Genomic DNA, 20,146 nt, shown 5'->3' with positions numbered 1-20,146 from the left:
TTGCCATTATATTCTGGCTATTTAAAACACCTTAATAAAATCCAGATGCCTTTGTATGGAATTCAAAACCCTCTTTAAACTTTCCCAAAGTTACCTTTCCAGTCCTATTGCTGGCTGCTCTCTGACACAGCAGGCACACTAGGCAGGAAGGCTCTCCATTCTCAGGGCACACCCAGGCCTTTGCTGTATTTGCAGATTTGCTCACACTCTGCCTTCATCTGGGATGGACTTCTGCATCGCTACATGTTGGAATAGTACCCATCTTTCAATGCTCATCTCAAATGCAACCTGCTCACAAAGTTAGAACCTGTCAGAACTCTAAGGGATACTGCGGATCATTTAATGCAAACCTTCACTTTGTAGATGAGGAGATGAGGCTGGTAGAGATTGAATGATGTGCTTAAGTCAGAGGCAAAAATAAGACTAGAACTCAAGTATGCTGAATCTCTATGCTTCTACTCCTATGTGGTATTATTAAATTACTGAATTACCACCTAACTCTAGTTGGAATTCATCTGCCAGTTCCTCTTTTGTCCCATAGCCATTTACTTTTACTTATACTTTATCACTCTGGTGTTCATCTCCTTCAATAGAGTCTAAGTTTCTTGAAAACAATGGTAATATTTAATTTACTTTTGTATCACTCACAGGATTTAATCAAGTGATTGGCACTGTCAAAATATTTATTATAGAGAACTATAAATGAATTATTTTAACTTCTGCAGTTTAATGAGGTTTTACTATAAAGCTCAAGAAAAAGGTAATATCATCAATCAATAATTCAGGATTTGGAAACATTGACTACCATTGCAAAGGAAGGTTGGTTCTAGTTTAGAGAAAAGAAGAAACTTGTATTCTTTGATGTCTCTGAAGACATCATACCATAAACATACAGAGTTAAATACACACACACACACACACACACACACACCCCCTCCAAGAGAACTGTTAAAGAATCCCTCTTGTCTGTGATGTCTACTTGCATTTGTTAGTTATGGATGGAGACTATATTTATAACAATCAAGCACACCATGTACTAGCTTAGCCCCTCTGTGCCTCAGTTTTCTCCAGCTGAACAAAGGGGATAAAAGTATCTTCCTCATAGTGTTGTGATAGGTAAATGAGCCAACTAGGTAAAGTGCTGAATACAGTGCTAATTTAAGCATTAAATGGTAGCTTTTAAAATACATTGGTATTTATACAAGACATACCAACGGAAGCCCCTACCTTGGTCCAAGAAGAAATATCCAAGTTGTTGGAATAAAGTCTTGTGTGCCTCAAAGTCCTATACATTTGAAACAGTAACAACCATACCAAGAATATGCTCCATTTAAAGCACAGCTCTAAAGGTACAGATCAGAAAATTCACTCATTAAACAAATAATACTTGATTACCTATTAATACTTATTGAGCACTTCTATGCCCATTGTACTGTTCTGTGTGCTGGGGTACAGTCTTCGTATATTGGTATAATTCCTCACAGTCCTCTAAGTAGATCACAATACTCTGAACAAACTCTACCCTTTACCCCGCTGGGCTGCAATCCTTGTTTCTTCTACTTGGCATCACCCTTTTCCACTTCCTCCCAATTTTCCAGCCTCTGTATGAAATAATTTTCCTTCTCCTTAAGAACTTAGTTCCAGGGTTACCTCTGTGATAACTTACTTGACCCTTTAACCATTAATTCTTCCTCCCTTGAGACTCCTTTGTATTTCAAACTCCTCTCTCCTGACCTTGCTCACAGACTTGCCACCTCACCTAGACTGAGTTCCTAAAGGGCAGGGATCATGTTTTGTTCATCTTTCTTTGCTTCTCTTTTTCTCTTCCCCAGAGGCTAACACAGTGACTGCTCCTAATAAGAGCTTCAAAAATAGCTGTTCTTTTTATCTTCATGAGATAAATTCGTCAAGTATGTTTCACTCACCTTTTGTGTCTTGCCTTACATAGTCTCATTACCTTTTTGTTTTAGCTGGTGCTATGACCACCAGCTGTGTGCAGGGCAAATGATTCTGAGATGCGTTCCACCTGGCTCCTCAGAGGATTCCCCCCACCCACCCCTGCCAGTGGGATGGAGCCCAGTGACCCACAGCAGGGACCAGCTCAATAACACGTTCTTGGACTGGCTTTCCCTCCTTCCCTGTTTAACTTGTTCCAATCTCCCACCACTCTTTCTTGAAATTCCTTTCCACAGTAATCACTTATAAGTGAGCTGCTCATTTTGGCAGGACCCAGACAAAGATAACACTCTTCTATGAAGAAGGGAAGAGTAGCAGGTTATTAATACTGTGCAATTTCACATTCCCCCACAGAGCATGGTGCTTTGCACATAATAGGTGTGCAATACATTAATTTTGGATAAATAAGTCAACAATTATCCTATCTCTTTTCTTCCAGTTTTCTTGGCTCACGGTAATTCAGTTGCATCACTTTTCTGAGGTTGGCATTAATTATCTTATTAGGCACATACCCTTAATAATGAAAAAGGGGCCTTAAAATCTTAATTAAATCTGATATTTTTTTCCTCATAGATTTTATCCCTGGAATATTATCCACTGTTTTATGCTACCATCATTTTGGTTTCTGCTACAACAGCAACGTTGCCTAATGAAAGTTCTGTCTCCTATTATATTTCTTAAATATTTTAAAGCACTCATGGTCCTTATATTTTTATTATGATTTCAGCTATAAAATACTCCTCTCCCTACAACATCAAAATGCTCTTTTCTCGAGCCTCCAGCTTGCCTTACATTTTCTACCTAAAGTGATCCAACTTCTAATATGGGAACATGGTATATACAACTGCTATGAAAGGAGCCTGAGGACATGCACACAAAAATCACATGCTAGGGAATTTTAGTCCAAAGGACAGTCCAGCAAAGGATGAAAAGAAAAAAGGTGACTGCATTTGCATAGTGATTCTAGCAATGAACATATTCTGCAATCTGGATTCATGTTTATTTTAAAGTATGATTAGTAATTTTCTTTCTGGAAAATAAAGACAATATGCTGCTCATAACTTTTCTGGACACTAATCAAATATTTAAAAAAGAAGGGTGGGGGTTTTTTCAACTATTACATCAGAACACCTCACCTCTGCCTCACTTTTATAGATATTGCAAATTTGGCCATTTACATTACTGTTTGAAAGAGTTTTTGACTGAAACTTAAATAAGGCTTCCTGGGACTACATTGATAAGTTATTCAGTCTATCAGCTGATAAGTTTATACCCACAGTTCCTTTGATCACAAAACACTAGGAGAAGCCTTGTCATTTCTTAAGGCAAGACTTTATTGAGATTCCTCTACTTTAGCAGCATTTTCAATTATCCTTAACCTAAATATATGCACTTGAACCTCAAACTGGAAAATTAATCTTAGATAAGTCATAAAATGAATAACTTAGGAATAACTGACTTTTGTAACAGTAATCACATTATTTATTCAACAAGCCTGCTGAGCACCTTCTTTGTAACAGTCATTGTGCTCAGGGTTGAATACACAAGGATAAACAGGACCTAATCTGGGCTTTGAGGAACTTACATTCAAGTAGAAACAAAACATTCTACTCTAGAAGAAAAGGGATGATTTTCACCAAATCAAATATTATTAGAATTCTAGGGTTAAAGGAACTTTGAGACTCTATTAGCCTTTGTCAAACTATAATCAAATCAGAAATCTAGTTAGAGAAAGACATTTTAGGGTTATGCCATTTTAAAGCCAGAAGAATCTGAGGCCTAGAGAGGAAAGACCTACATAGAGAAATAATGCAAGTCTCTAGACTTTGAGTTTGGTGTCCTTTCCAGAACACTGCACTGCCCACATTAATTTATTTAGTATCTTTTTTCAGGTTTTTATGGCTCTCACTTGCTTATTAATATTGAATGTATCAAATACAACCTTAAAATATTTCTAAATAGAAAGTGATAAAAATAATTGTATAGTCTAGTAAACTATACAACAGTGACACACCACTTTAGTCATCAATAAGATACAGAATGAGTTTTTCTATATACACGCTAACCATGATACAATTATTTTTAAATATCAAATGTTTGAAATAATTTCTAAGATCTGTAGTCAATGTATATTTTATTTGCATCTCTCATTAGGTGCTCAACTTGGACTTTTTTCATCCATCCAGCATATGAACCTCATAATAGTTCTTTTCTTTTGCCTTGAATTAACACATTTTATTGGCAAAAATGAATCACTTGACCACACGTAACTTCAAAGTGGGTGGAGAAGTGCCATCCTCCCAAGCTCTCAGAAGAAGGATAATCAAAATATTTGTTTGATAGCCCTAATGATTACAACAGTGCACCCTTATGGTCAACAAATATTTGGTTCACTCTTCTTGTCACATGCAAAACATTCTTGCTCTTCCTGTGAGCAGTTATTAGTCAAAAGAGATAGTTGCTCCATGCATCTTCTTTCCCCCCCCACAGTTTTATTGAGAAATAATTGATGTACATCACTGTATATGTTTAAGGTGTACAGCATGATGGTTTGATTTACACGTATTGTAAAATGATTATCACAATGGATTCAGCTAACATCCATCTTCTCATATAGATACAATTAAAAGGAAAGCAGGAAGAAAAGAATAAAAACCCTTCTCCTTGTAAGGAGAATTCTTAGGATTGCCTCTCTCAACAACTTTCACATATGTCATACAGCAGTGTTAGCTATAGTCATCATGTTGTACATTACATCCCTAGTACTTATTTACCTTATAACTAACCACCTTTCTCCAGTTCCTCTTCTACCCACCCTCTGCCTCTGATAGCCATGAGAGTCTGATCTCTTTTTCTATGAGTTTAGTTTTTTCTTTCTTTTTTTTCCTTTTCTTTTCTTCTTCTTCTTCTTTTTTTTTGGTAGATTCCATATATAAGTGAGATCATACAGTATTTGTCTTCCTCTGACTTATTTCACTTAGCATAACACCTTCCAGGTCCATCTATGTTGTCACAAATGACAAGATTTACTCAGTTTTAAAGTTTGAATAAATTCCATTGTATGTATATATACCACAACTTCTTTATTTGTTCATCCATTGATGGACACTTAGGTTGTCTCCATGTCTTGGCTATTGTAAACGATGCTGCTGTGAACATGGGGATGTAGATATCTTTCTGAGTTAGTGCTCTCATTATCTTTAAATATATTCCCAGAAGTGGAATTGGTGGGTCATAAGGTCATTTTTTTAAAATATTTTGAGGATCCTCCAAAGTATTTTCCATAGTGACTGTACCAATTTACAATCCCACTAACAGTGTACAAGGGTTCCCTTTTCACCACATCCATGCCAGCATTTGTTATCTCTTATCTTTTTGATGATGGTCTAACAGGTGTAAGGTGATTATCATTGTGGTTTAAAATTGCATTTCCCTAATGACTGGAGATGTTGAGCATCTTTTCATGTATCTTTTGGCCTTTCAAATATCTTCTTTGGAGAAGTGTCTATTCAGGTCCTTTGCCCATTTTTAAAGTGGGTTACTTATTTATTTATAACTTTTAAACTAGAGTTGTGAGGTATGTACCACTCTTACCATATTGCAGAATCTAACTATGACTATATATTTACCATTACCAGTGAGATTTATGCTACCTTTTTGTGTTTTTATGGTGTTAATTAACATTCTTTTACTTCCACTCAGAGAACTCCCTTTAGCATTTCTTGTAAAGCAGGCCCAGGGGTAATAAACTCCCTCAGCTTTTGTTTGCTCGGAAAAGTCTCTATCCCTCTTTCATTTCTGAAGGACAGCTTCACCAGGTATAGAATTCTTGGTTGACAATTATTTTCTTTCAATATTTTGAATATGTCATCCCATTCTCTCCTGGTCTGAAAGGTTTCTGTTGAGATATCTGCCAATAATCTTATGGAGATTCCCTTGTATATAATTTCTCTCTTTTCTCTTACTGCTCTTAAAAGTCTTTCATTGCCTTTGACTTATGAAAATTTAATTACAGTATATCTCAGTGTAGCTCTAGTTGGCTTCAATCTATTTGGGATCTTTTGGGCCTCACTGATCTGGAGAGCCTGATGGATCTGGGTCCATTTCTCTTTCCAGATTTTGGAAGTTTTCAGCCATTATTGCTTTATACTTTTTGTCCCTTTTTCGATTTCCCATAATGTGAATATTGTTTCTTTTCATTGTGTCTCATAATTCCCATAGGCTTCCTTCACTATTTTTTTTTTCATTCTTTTTTCTTTCTGCTCCTTTGGTTAATTTCCAATGTCCTGTCCTCCGTTTCTGATTCTTTCCTGTGCATGGTTGTGTCTACTTTTGAAACACTCTATTGAATTCTTCAGTTCAGCTATTGTATTTTTCAACTCTAAGATACCTGTTTTTGTTTGTTTGTTTTGATGGCTGCTATTTCCTTGTCAAACTTCTCATTTTGTTCCTGTATTGTTTTCCTAATTTTGTTTTGTTGTCTGTCTGTGTTTTCTTATAGTTAAGAGGATTATTCTGAATTCTTTGACAGTTCATAGATTTCCATTTATCTAGGGTAAGTTATTGGAGCTTTATTAGCTTCCTTTGGTGTTGTCATATTTACCGGATTTTCCATGATCCTTGATTCCTTACATTAGTATGTGTGCATTTAGGTAATGGGGTTACTCTTCATACTTTACTGGTTTGCTTTGACAGAGACAGTTTTTCACCAGTCAGCTCAGTTTGGGTTTATGGGTGTGTTTGCTGGTAAATGTCTTTGAGCAGGTGGGTTCTGCTATTCGGGTCTATTTTGGGTGAGACACCCTTTGAGCTTTGAGGATTGGGATTGGGGAGCATGCCACTGGCTGAGAACAGATGGATAGGACTGCTGGTTTGATCTCCTACCCAAGAGAGGCTATAGGATGGGCTCTGAAGTTGCCTGAATTCTCTGGTCAAGCTTACTAGATGGTCATGACTGGGTACTTTATTTAGTAATAGATGGGACTATGAATTAGCTTTCCTGTCCTGGCCTATACAACTTGTTGTTTGGGGGCCTGAATCAGGCCTGAGTATGCACTGAATTCCCTGGGCAGATAAGACCACCTGTTTTGCTCTACACATAGGGGAAGCCATGGGCTGTGCTCTCTGTTCAAGTGCCACTGTGCATAGGACTATTGGATGGGCTCTGCAGCTTCTTGTGTGCTCTGGTTAGGTTCCCTGGTCAGGCAGGTCAAAAGCTGTCTTCAGTGATAAGCAGGGTAATAAATTAGATTTCCTGCCCAGGCTCAGCAGGAAAAGCAATTCTAAAAACCTTTAAGCTCTTTGTTGTCTTAGTTCAAGCTGACCCACACCCCAAGTTCCCCAGCTGGACAGGGCCACTGGCTTTGCTTTGCAAACTATAGGCTCTGCCTGCCATTCTCTTGGCTTGAACACTGCTGGTCCACACAGCTTTCAGGTGTTTTCATCAACCCTTCTGGTCAGACACAGCCAAAGACACAGTGAGTGGGGCTATGGCTAGGTTATGTCTTGATTCATCAGATTCTCAAAGGTACACATAAAATCAGAAAATTATTTAGAACATCTCTGCATAAAATGCAGGGTTTTGGTTTTTTTCTTCAAGTGAAGGACAAGCTTCAGTTTCTTATTCGTGCTTGGGGTCAGGACATGAAAACTTGAAAAATGGAAAAGGGGTTAAAGGAACCATAGATTATTAGAGAGCAAAGCTTAATTTAAAGACAATTAATGTGTTCATGTGGTTTTATTGCAATAACATTTCTCCACCTTCCTAGTATACTGATAGCTAAGAGTAATTGCTAAAGAAATCAGAAAGCCACTTTAAAAATACGTGTTCTAATATACATTTTCCATTTCACACTAAATTTAGTTATGATCACAATTAATAAGAAAATTTAACATCATCCTGGTGGTCAAAATGATTTCTAAATTTCCATGTAAGTTTATGTGTAGAATTTAAGGAAAGCAAACATAATGTCATTTCCTTTCCTGTGTATACTTATAAACATGTCTTATTTTAATAAGGTTTGGGCTACATAATTGCACTTGGGTGTACTTTTATTAATCTTAAAATTAGAAAAGACAGATGATTATTTTCTCCTTTCACCAAAAGGGGAAATATATTAAATGTTAATATCTCGTTGTTATACTTTTTTTTCCCTGAAGATAAAGGGAAATAAAAAGAATGCAATAAACACTGTGCATGTTCCTAGTAATCTTACCAGAATCTCCTCCTATATTAAACTATTCTTGTCTATCCTATTTAAACTATTCTTCTGATATTCTTCACATATGACCAAGATGATCCTTTGCTAAGTTTAAGCATTATGGCAGCTACCAGCTTAGGAAGAGTAATAGAGCAGCTTTTTCCACATGTGTGAATCAGAAGCAAGAAACTCACCAATAATACAAATAGAATTTTTCATTAAGCAGCATGCCTGTTTATTACGGAGCAACAATAATAAATTTTTTGGATTTCAATTTAACATTGAAAACAAATCCCAATTCCCCCATCTCTTTGATGCAGCTGGCTGCACTGTGCATAATGTCTGGTATACAATGGCAGTGTCTATTGTTACAGAACTGGCTTATTTGTGCATTGAAAGCTTCATTCAAATTTGTATGGTTCAGAATGTTCAATGAAATACACAAATTGACTAGTTCAATATTTCTCAATTTGTCATAGTGGTTTTTATGTGAATGCTTTCCTTATTTATGGCAACCATAATGCCATTTTTATTTCATAGGGAACAAGGCGACAAGTCCCGTGAAGTCTCACGGTCTAGTGCGAAAGGCAGGGCCCTAGGTCAAGCTCAAAGTCACTTTTAGGGCCATGAAAACCACCTCAGACTAGATTTGGGCTTAGCAGCTATAGAAAAATAACCCATGGAAAGCCTTATTTTATTGTTTGCTGACAATGAAATGAAATATAATAAGGACATATTATAAAAAGGATTTTGTAAGTGAAAGGGAGTGATTGAGAAGATGCAAGGTGAGTGTTGGAAAAGATACTGAAACTTAAACAATGTTGGGGGGAAGGAGTCATTCACCCAGGGAGACCCCATGATTGAAAACATCAGCAGAAGCACAAACATACTCAGTTTGGAGCCCTGCAAATACATGTCTTCACATTGGACATTTTGAGTCGTTTTCTATTCCTAGGTATGTTTACTAAATTATATGAATCTAGTAATTCCAATTATCCTTTGAATATCCATCCTAAAATGCATTTTACACCATTGAATTGCATTTGGTTTTGTTTTTAAGTTACAGAAAAGAAATCTTGAGTCAGTAAATATGGTTTGATCTCCAGGTCACTGAATCATGAAAGAAATAGATTCAAAAAGCTATTTTAAAATAAGGGAAAATGATAAAACCCGGGAAGAAAAAGTTGAACGTCACTATTCCTTAGGTGCTAATTAGAGACATGCTTAATTGCATGTTGTTCGTTTGAAGATATTACCTCTTCATCACTTCAGTGGTATGTAGAGGTCATTGGTCCTTTTCCAGCTGGTTACACATGATGCTGGGAACACTAGACTCTTCTACTTGACATAGATAACTTACTATTTTAATTCCTGAGGTGACGTATTTCCAGTGTTAAATACAGACCAGGATAACAATTGCATTATAATTATCAAACATGTGAGCAAGGCAAGTAAAGGACTGCCCAGAGTACTCTTTCTTTGTTTTTTAAAGATTTTTTCACTTCATTTTGTTCTCTGATTACATAACTATTACCCCTCCTTTTCTTTTGCAAAGTAAATTGCTTTCAGAAAATTTTTAGTATAAATAATTAAGACCTTCAACAAAATACTGTGAAGTACTGTGAACCTCAATTTTCTGTCTGTAGGATGGGGTTATTAATACCCATGGGTCATTATGAGTGTTAGAGGAGATAACTACTTGTCGTGTATAAATCAGTTTATAAAGGCAATTTTGTTCCAGGGCATAATTCTCAGATGCTGATAATTGGACCTTTAAAGAAAAAAAAAGAAATCCCTCTTAAATTGGTTGTCATTTGTTAAACAAAGAATTGTATGTCTTCAGGTGACCAATCACCTCAATCATGGCTGTAAGGTGAATTGTAATGGCCCCAAACTAACTTATTCGGGTAAAATAAAATTCTACTCACTTGGAGGCTCAGTTTTATCTATTAGTAATTGGCCTGGTAAGGTATCTGACTTCTAAAAGTGTCTTTTATCATTCATTCATGCAGGCATTTATGGATCCATATAAGAAATATTTTTTTAGTATCCACACGGAACAGAATTGGCTGGGTGTCACAGGTACCCCCCTTCCCCATCTCCCAAGATTTCTATTCCCTGGTTGATCAAGCAACACTAATCTTGGTACTACTGTGAAAGGATTTTGCAGATGTAATTAAAGTCCCAAGTTAGTTGGCCTTAAAATATGGATATGGTCTGGGTGGGCCTAACCTAGTCTCATGAGTCCCATTAAAAATAGGAACTTTCTGCACTGGTGGCAGAAGAGGAGGTCAGAGACTAAAACCTTGAGGGAGATTTGACTTGATGTTGCTGGCTTGAGGATGGAGAGGCCCACGCGTTTAGAAATACAAGTGATCTTTAGAAGGAGAGAGTAGCCTTTGTCCAACTGTCAACAAGGAAATGAGACCTCAGTCCCATAATCACAAGGAACTGGATCCTGACAACAACCTGAATAAACCTGAAAGTGACTTCTTCCCTGGAGCCTTATAGACACCTTGATTTCAGCCTGGTGAGATCATACATAGAGAACCCAGTTGAGCCATGTTGCACTTCAGGAGTACAGAACAGAACTGTGAGCTAATAAATTTGTGTTGCTTTTTTAAAACCACTACGTTCATGGAAATTGTTTCATAGCAACAGAAAAAGAAAGCAATCATTGATCTCCTTTCATACTGTGACACATCACATAAACTACTGAAAACGATGCAAGGGTTAAAGAGGCAAAAGTTAGAAATGGAAAACCAAAAGACATGTCAAGGTGAAATGACTGAGCGTTAAATAAGCAGCACATATAATAAGTGCTCTTAGTTCCAAGAAAGGTGTTTCACAGTGGGCTGGACTGTTTTGAGTTCTTCCTGGAGTAGGGGGGCACAAAAAGCATGGGAAGGTTTGGCAGGGCAGAACTTCTCTTATAGTTTCAAATAAATCTCTCTTTGATTCTATTTGTCTATCTTTAATTCAAGTTTTTGTCTAGATGACATTCTATAATCCTGTGCTATGTCTGTTCTCCATGTTTCTTACACAGCTTTCCTCGCCTTTGCAAACAATAAAAACAAAGCCTCCAATCAGAGACTCCAGGGGTCAGTACCATTGTTCCATTGAGTTGAAAGGAAATAATCATAAGCCACTTATAAATCCAAGATTACTCCAATTCCATGCAGAGCCCTGAATGAGATAATATGTGCATATATGTAATCTCTATCCAGAGTACAAGAAAGCTTGACCAGAAGCCCTGAGTGTACACTTTTTAAATATAACTGCCTTAATCTGCACACTTATCAATGAATAACTAATCCTAGTAAGCACATCACCGTGCTCATTTTCTAACTCCTTTGTGGTCAAATAATGAATACAGATGATACAGAAAATAGGCACCATGGCAAATTTGGACAAATAGAATTTAGAGGCAGTGAGAGAAAGCTTAGTCAAGCATAATGGGCACAAAACAAAAAATAAAAATCAGGACAAAAACCATCAAACATTCCCCAGAGGCTCAGAGGCTCATGATTTCATAAGAGTCTGCCTCTAGAGTCCTTTGGCTTAGTGCGACCTCCTCCTTTTCTAGCAATCACACTCCGACAGCTAAAAGATGTTTGGACTATAACACTCACTATTTACAGTAGCTATTGATGCTGCTAGAATACATACATACATACATAAATCAATAAATCAGCAAATAAATATGTAGAAGATAAAGAGTAAAGCCCTGGGTTCATCTTACTTCCCCAAGGTTGCAATCTAATTGTGTTTCCAGTGGGGAAATAGGCACACACACAGTCTCATAAAAAACATTTTTTTTACATACAAAAAGTAAAGCCAACGTACTTTTTTTCTTGTACCATCTCTCCATTTAAACTGCTATTTGCTACTTATCATGCATGAATAGAAGAATGGATGGAATGAACAAAGCATGGATTTTTGTTGTTCCTGTCATGTAAAGTTACAGCAAATAAATTGCACAGAGGAAAGAATAAATGTAGAAATAACCTAAACCTTTTTATGTAGATGAAGTGAAAAAGTGGCCTCCTTTAGCATTGCTTCTTTAGATTATAATAGCAATTTATGTTAAAAGTGACTATGACAAATCAGCCCATAATTTATTTTAAGAAGTCAAACTAGCAAGATCAAGTGTACTGGAGGTGGTATTTCATCTTATCATATTAAAACAGTCTTCCCAAATGTAAAAGATAATCTCAACTGCTGTGTTCTGTAAGCAAGCAGAAAATTATGTAAATCTGATTTCCTTACTATGCATTTGCTATCTCTTTAAAGCTTACTAAATCATATCCAGATTTGTAAACACAAAAGCACTGGATCCAAGATACATTTGCTTTTCAAACACTCAGAATGAAAAAAGGTATTTTGCAAGGTGTAATTGAAAAATTCCTATCTGTTTTCAAAAGCTAACAAATCAACGGTTGTGTGAGATTAAAAAAAAAATACAAAACATCACCTCTTAACTTGTTATAGGCTTAATTGCTTCCTCATAATGGACTGTGACAATGTGATTGCAATAAGAATAGCACCTGCCTTGAAAATCACATATCAAAGAGATGCCAGGGAGGAGCAGGAAACCCACACAGCAGCCATGTTGAAGTTCTTCATCTACTCCTTAGTTTGCTCCACTTCTTACCCATCTCCTTTAAGCCTATTTAGACTCATTGCCTGAATAACTGGTGTTTATTCTGTTAGCTCACTTAAAAATGTCTGCACCTGTATGAGACAGGACTTCTAAGTCCGAGACTTCTAAGACATAGAGGCACATGCAAGTAGGTGGGTATTTATCTGAGCCCAAACTCAGAGATTGTCTTCCTTACAGACACAGAAGCCCCCTGCATATGGTCAATCTGCTCTCCTGTGTGAGAGAAGACAAAGCCTGTGAGCCAGATTACACAAACATCTCGAGTCAATAACCATGCCGAAAGGGTGGATTATCCTCATTCTTCCTTTCATATGAAGAAGAAAATTCTTTGATATTAAGGTTAATTGGTTAAGTTCATTTCTATTATGGACTTCCATTTGTTTGCATTAACGTAGCTTACTCTTTTCATATATATACATCTAATGCTATGCATTCTTTCACCAATAATTTATTTTGTATTTAGAGCAAGAGAGGAAATCCTTTAATTTTTCTATGAGGAGTTGACCAAGGACAATAAATCAATAGATTAAAAGATATTTAACTTACTACTAGCTATGTTTCAGTTAATAGAAATGTATTGTATTTCATGCACCTTTTAAAAATGAGAATAATAAAAACATACTCTGTTTCCAGTTCCTGGCATACAGGAGGTAGTTAAATGTTTGTTAACCAAATGAGTAAGCAATAAATTCAGTAAACAAACAAACATACATTTTGGTTCTTTGTTAATGAATCATGTCAACTGTAATAAGTTAATACTCCATCCTAACTCTAATACCCTAGAATTTTAAGTGATAGATTGATTCAATGACATAAAGAGAGTAAAGAAAGAGTGTTCTGCACTTAGATATGGTATGAGCCATACAAAGAGAATGGCCAACAAAGACAGTAGGAGAAATAATAATGAGAGATGTGCTTAAAGGAAATTATGCAGCCAAACATAACACATAGAGAAACTGACAACACCTCCCCACCCCACCCCCAAACCCCTCATACGTACCAACGATTCAGAGACACACATAGACACTTATTGAAAGGGCAAAGGGATACTGAGAAATATTATTATGGGTGGAGAGGAAGACAGCCCCAGCATGTGTGTTTATAGGATAATGCTCCAAAAAAATTGCAAGTCCCCTCTTGTATCTTCACAGCTGAAGATATGAATGGCAACATCAGCATTTGGTGCTTGCCCTTCTGGCTAGATGACATTAAGCTGGGTGCATGTTTAGCCTGTGGGCTGAAGGTTTTCACACCTGCTGTAAAGGCAGTCTGTGTTCAGTCACATCGTAAATAGCACACATGCAGTAACAGTGTTCAAACCAAAGCTTCACAAAAATAAGACTTGCCTTTATCCATAAAACTGCTGTAATGATAAGGCACTGAGTATAAGCTCTAATAATTTCAAATGCTGAGGACATATCGTCAGTGCATCAGTGAAATACTCAGCTAAAGAGAAGGAATAATTTGCATATTTGGGTATCTCTGGGAGAGAACAAAATAATAAGTAGGCCTACTGTGTTTAAATATTGTTCTAAAAACTTTACATATATAAAAGTATTTAATCCTCACAACAGTCTATATTATTTTCTCCATTTTATATATAGGGAAGACTGATACACATAAGCATTGGAAATCTGTTTTAACCCAGTCTGTGTGACTTTAAGATCTCTGCTCTTCACCATTTTACTATACTGCCCCTCAAAGATATAAGCACAAAATATAAATGTTAAAACAATTTAGAATAAGATCTGCCATTAAAAACAAACAAACAAAACAACCTTTGGAGTTTCTCTAAGAAAGAAAAGGATACTTTAAAAATCGTTATCACCTACAGGTAATAAAGCCTTTTTAAGACTTCTCTTTTACAAACCAGTATGAAGTAAGGAGAAACCTTGGCATGATCAACATATAACTTTTTGGTTCTATTATTCAGAGGTAACATCTGGGTAATTTTAGAATTTTTTTCATAAACCACATTGACTAGAACTGCTGATACTGGCAAACATAGCCATGTTATTGTCAATGAACTTAGATTCAGTGAACAATCTATTTCTAAAGAAGGAGCAAACTACCACCCAATATTTAAATAAATTATTTTACAAGTCAGGAATATACATCACTATGTACCATAGCAGTTTTTATTATTTTTAAAGTAAAATTAAGACCAAAAAAAGGGCTAAAAGACATGTAAATTCTAACTTGCATTTCATTTTTAATTCAAATGCTCGGTGGATTGCACAATGAAATCCTTATCAGTGAAAGATGGGCTGAGTAAAACTTCTTCTTGTTAGTAGCTTGAGCCAAATCACCTAGAGCCCATGGCCTCTGAGGCAATCTGTCTAGAAAGCCATCCATCTGAGACTTTCTCCATCTGTTAGGTCCACTGTACAGTGCATACCATTTTGCTCTTGCCCTGGGAGCTCTCTAGCCATTCCTAGACCCATCCATACCCCATTATCCTGCAGTCAGACAAACGACAGCAATTATAACATCTTGGTAGGGATGACATACTATGGCATGGTTGAGAAGGCCCTTCCATTTAAAAAAACACTGTTTTGTAGTGCTTAAAACTTTCCAAAGATATTCTTCACATGGAAACTTTGTGTTTTCTTTCAGCTCAAAGTGAATCTGTAAGAGAAATATTTAAGAGACCTCTTTTGTTTTAGAGTGAAAAGATCCTTGTGGGTTACCCTTACTTATTTATGAAGGATTCACTGGGAGGGTAATTTACACTTATTATTCAACAAAGTGTGTTGTGGCCTATAAGGTTCAAGGCCCTTTGCCAGCCTCAGTCTTGGTCTTTCTTCTCGGAATACTAATTTCCTGGAAGGACAGGTAAAGCAAAGGCACAAGTAAATGTTACAGAAGTGCCAAGTCCCACCTCTCCTAAGACTGCAGGGCCACCGTTCATGACCAGTACTGCAGTATCAAAAGGAGACAATGTCCTTCTGTTCCACTTGGGCAACTCATTTCTGAACAATGAAATTGTTCCATCAGCCTTTGGCCTCTGTGGCTTCTGATTCCTGGTTTGAAGACACTTTTCATCTCTGCTTTGACTCTTTGGTCTCATTTGGATCTCAGCTCCTTTCCTGACTTGGCTCCTTCTCCTGGGTTTTGCCCTAATGTATCCTTCTTCTGCAGCTCTCTGCTTTTTTATTTTGGGACTCAACTGGGTGACTGGGAGATGTATTGTGCCTTTTTTCTTGTTTTTATTTAAAATGAAATTTCATGTTTTAGATTCTTTCCAATGGAATTGAAATTTCTTATACTTAAAGTAGTCATACCATATTTTCACTCTAAAACTCTTAGATTATCCAGATGTGCCAAAGTTTACAGCACAGAGTTGCTTATAAACCATCCAAATTTTAGCTTGGTAATGCAGAAAGTGTATAATTCACACATTTCAACTAAATTTTCATAAGTGGTGTGTCATAGCTTTTTACAGCTGTGAGCCTTCATATAAGAATAAAAATAGGATCAATTATTTTTTTGTAATCAGGCAATAGGTACATATTCCCTGGCATTGTTTAGATGTACTCAAAACCCCCCAAAACTGATTTTAGAGCAAATAAAAATGTCTCTGAAAATATGATGCAGCTATAAATCATGAATCCAGTTTATATAATGTTAAAATACACAAAAATACAGTTTGAATAAAGTAAAAAATGGTTGTAAGCTTCCAATTTTTCTAGTGAAACATGAACTAATGGAAGAAGAGGAGATGAAAAATGACTATCCAAGATCCTACTACAGAACGTTGGTGATCAAGCCTCCTCATTGCTTCCAATATTTTATCCACTGACTATAGAATGCCAGCTCTAAAACCAGGCTTGTAGTTAGCTTGTCTGATTAGAAAACTCTCTTTTAAATCTTTCAAAGTTTTCTTCAAGTTGAAATCAAATCAAGCATTCTTTTTATCTAAATGGACTCATATTATACCATATCAGAAATAATTTTAGAGCTAAAGGCTAATTTGTAGCCCCAAAAACAGAGTTAATCATTTTGAATTATACTCAAAAAAAAAATAATAATAAAACAGCCTATAGAAATTCCATACTTCTATTTTGGAGGTATTTTATCTGAAGGGAAGAGGATCAATATTTCTTCTGTTTCATTCATTCACCCATTTGTCCAATTAATCACTCATTCATTCATTCATTCATTCATCCATTCATTCAACATTTATTAAATACCTACTATTACTCCAGTACCACTTAAGCACTAGGGATACAGCAGTAAACAAACAAGTTTCTTGCTAGAAGGGAACGTACATGTGGGCAGGAAAAGGGAGAACAATCAGTCAAATGTCAGGTGGTGGTGATGAGTATTAAGAATAGGATAAAGGTGGGCTTCCCTGGTGGTGCAGTGGTTGGGAGTCTGCCTGCCGATGCAGGGGATGCAGGTTCGTGCCCCGGGCCGGGAGCGGCTGGGCCCGTGAGCCATAGCCGCTTGAGCCTGCGCGTCCGGAGCCTGTGCTCTGCAACGGGAGAGGCCACAGCGGTGAGGCCCGCGTACCGCAAAAAAAAGAAGAGAATAGGATAAGGGAATAGAAAGTGAATGGGAAGGAAGGGTGCTATTTTTTGTATGATCAGAAATTTGGAGATTTTTGACTAGAAATTTGAATAAAGTAACAACATGAGCCATAAAAAGATTTGAGAAAACTGTATTAAACAGAGGGACCAATTAGCACTAATGCCCCAAGGCAGGAGCATGCTTGGTGTGTTTAAAAAACAGCAATAAATCAGAATGGCTGGAGTACAATAGGAGAGGCTGGTGAGAGAGTATTTATGAGAGTTAAGGGTATAGAAGTGGGGACAATATTATACAGGCCACAGTGGGAACTTTGAATTTTATTTTTAGTGAGACAGGAAGCTATTGGATGGTTTTGAGCAGAGGAGGACAAGTTTTAAATATATCACTCAGGCTCTTTGTGGTAGAGAGTAGATTAAGATGAGGAATTGTGGGAAGTAGGCAGATGAATTAGGAGTCCATAGCAATAGTCCAAGTGAAACATGTTTTAGCAGTTGCCTTTAAAAAATCTTCAAAGTGAACACCAATCACTGTGCTTCACATTGCCTTAAAACTTCCCTGTGTAATAAAGAAGTATGTGCGTCTGAGACAGAGAGATTGTCTTTCTCTGCAAGCTTAAAGGTTTGTTATTACTGGTAATAAGCATGGCAGGTATCTATATTCCAAAACAGCTTCATAAGCAGATGGAAATAATTGAAAATATATTTTAGTAAAAAAATATTTTGTAGTGAAATACATTTTAAAAATATTGAAGTCATATTGAGGTTGAATCAGTAATGAGACAATAAATTAGAAATAAGTGCTGTTTCAATGGCTGGTCAAAGTGTATTTATGTATATTCTTAACTATATGTTCATTCATAAAGCTTTAAACACAAACTGTAATAGCAGTCCTACAAACATTGTAGGTATATGATGTTGTAAATATATGGCTCGGAGAAACAAAATAATTTTTTAAGAATATGAAATATATTTACTTGTATAAAGTTAATCAGTAAAAATAATGAAAAAATCCTAACATTTCATTTCCATGAAATGCTTAGAGTAGGCAAATATATAGAGACAGAAAGATGAGGTGATTGCTTAGGGCTGAGAGGGATGAGAGGTATGTGTGGGGATGATAGCTAGAGGCTACAGGATTTCTCTTTCATGAGTGCTAAAAGTGTTCTAAAATTGATTGTGGTGATGGATGCATAACTCTGTGAATGCATATACAGTTGATCCTTGCCCAACACGGGTTTGAATTGCATGAGTCCACTATACACAGATTTTTTTCAGTCAGTTCTGTAGCACTACATGATATGCGGTTGGTTGAATCTGTGGATGCAGAACCAGGGATTCAAAGGGCCAACTGTAAAGTTATATACGAATTCTCAGTTGAGCAGGGGGTTGGCCACCCTAATCCCTGCATTGTTCAAGGGCCAACTGTATTAAAAACAATAAAATGGTACACTTTGAATAGGTTAATTGTATGGTGTGAATTATATCTTAATAAAGCTGTTACCCAAAAGATAGTGATAAAACTGATGGATGCAGTCTCATCTATATAAAGCAATGGTCACATAATTCATGTTTTATTTTACATAATTTGTGTTAATTGTGAAAAGCTAACATATCAGTGAGCCAAGAAATTAAAGTGATTCTATGCTAAATTTCTTGAGAATGTTTACAAACTTTCTGTGCCCTTTGCATTTGTGAATGGGTATGTTCATCTATGTATTTTATATTATCTCTGGGAAAATTGGGGAGAAGGGGAGGTCAGATTGAACATGAATTCTTTGGAAAGGAAAAAGTATCACTAATCATTAGTTGACTATCATCTATTGTTAACTAACTGCCCCAAGAAAATTAAGTGTCTGAGTTTGTGTTTGTCTTAGATATGTCTAGAAGAGTTATTTGAAGTATCCTTAGGGCTCATGGTAAATTTCTGGCAAGGAGTGCTCTCCAAGACAGGCATTGAGAAAGAATGACTTTCTTTAAGTTAAGAAAGACGATCTATAATGAACACATACTTTCTGAAGCAACTCTGCCTTCCAGAGGCTTCTTAAGAATTCTCATTATTAGTAATAAACTTTTATCTGGAGATACTTTCTCACAGGGGCTGCATGCTTTGATGGACATGGTTCTTATACCTACTTCTATTACCAATAGCTGTCAATCCATGGTTCAAAACAGCTACCTACCAAATTACAGTATTTGTTGAGAGTTTTAATAGTAATAAGATCCATCCATGTAGGTTGTCTGGATAGATTTGAGGATGCACAAATATTATTTATGAGCCCTTAGTCAAAGACTGCTGAGCATGGTGGTGTACAAATGACAAAATAACAGGTATTCTGATATCTGGGGTTATGCTTACATTTTGCACCAAGAATTAATGGATCTTATGCAGAGGTACTTAGAACTGCTTCTTGTGAAAAGTACATCTGTACTTACATCCAAACTCCTATAATATTTCCCTATCATGAAGCATTTCTATCAGATTAAAATGATACTTCAAATGTGATGAATCCTAGCACCATTTTCTTTGTGGTGCTGAAAAATTACCCTGCATAATAAACTCTCTAAACAAACATAATTGCTTTCTCATCCCACTGAAAAGAAGGATAAGAACTACTTTCAGGGAAATAAATTAAAGGGTTTGTTGTTGTTGTTTTGTTTTGTTTTAGGTTGAAAGAGTACCTGGGCACAATAGTATTTTGTACTGGTTTGGAGCACCGGACAAAAGAAACGGCCCTGGATTAGGGTGCTGTGATGAACTGGTCTCAATCCAAGCTCATAATTCAATGAGGTTGTCA

The sequence above is a fragment of the Delphinapterus leucas genome, chromosome 1 (assembly GCF_059928025.1).
Source record: "Delphinapterus leucas isolate spDelLeu-1000000601 "Yukka" chromosome 1, BTC_Dleu_Yukka2, whole genome shotgun sequence".
Taxonomy (NCBI): Eukaryota; Metazoa; Chordata; class Mammalia; order Artiodactyla; family Monodontidae; genus Delphinapterus; species Delphinapterus leucas.
The sequence above is the reverse complement of the archived record's forward strand: the minus strand, read 5'-3'. Positions refer to the sequence as shown.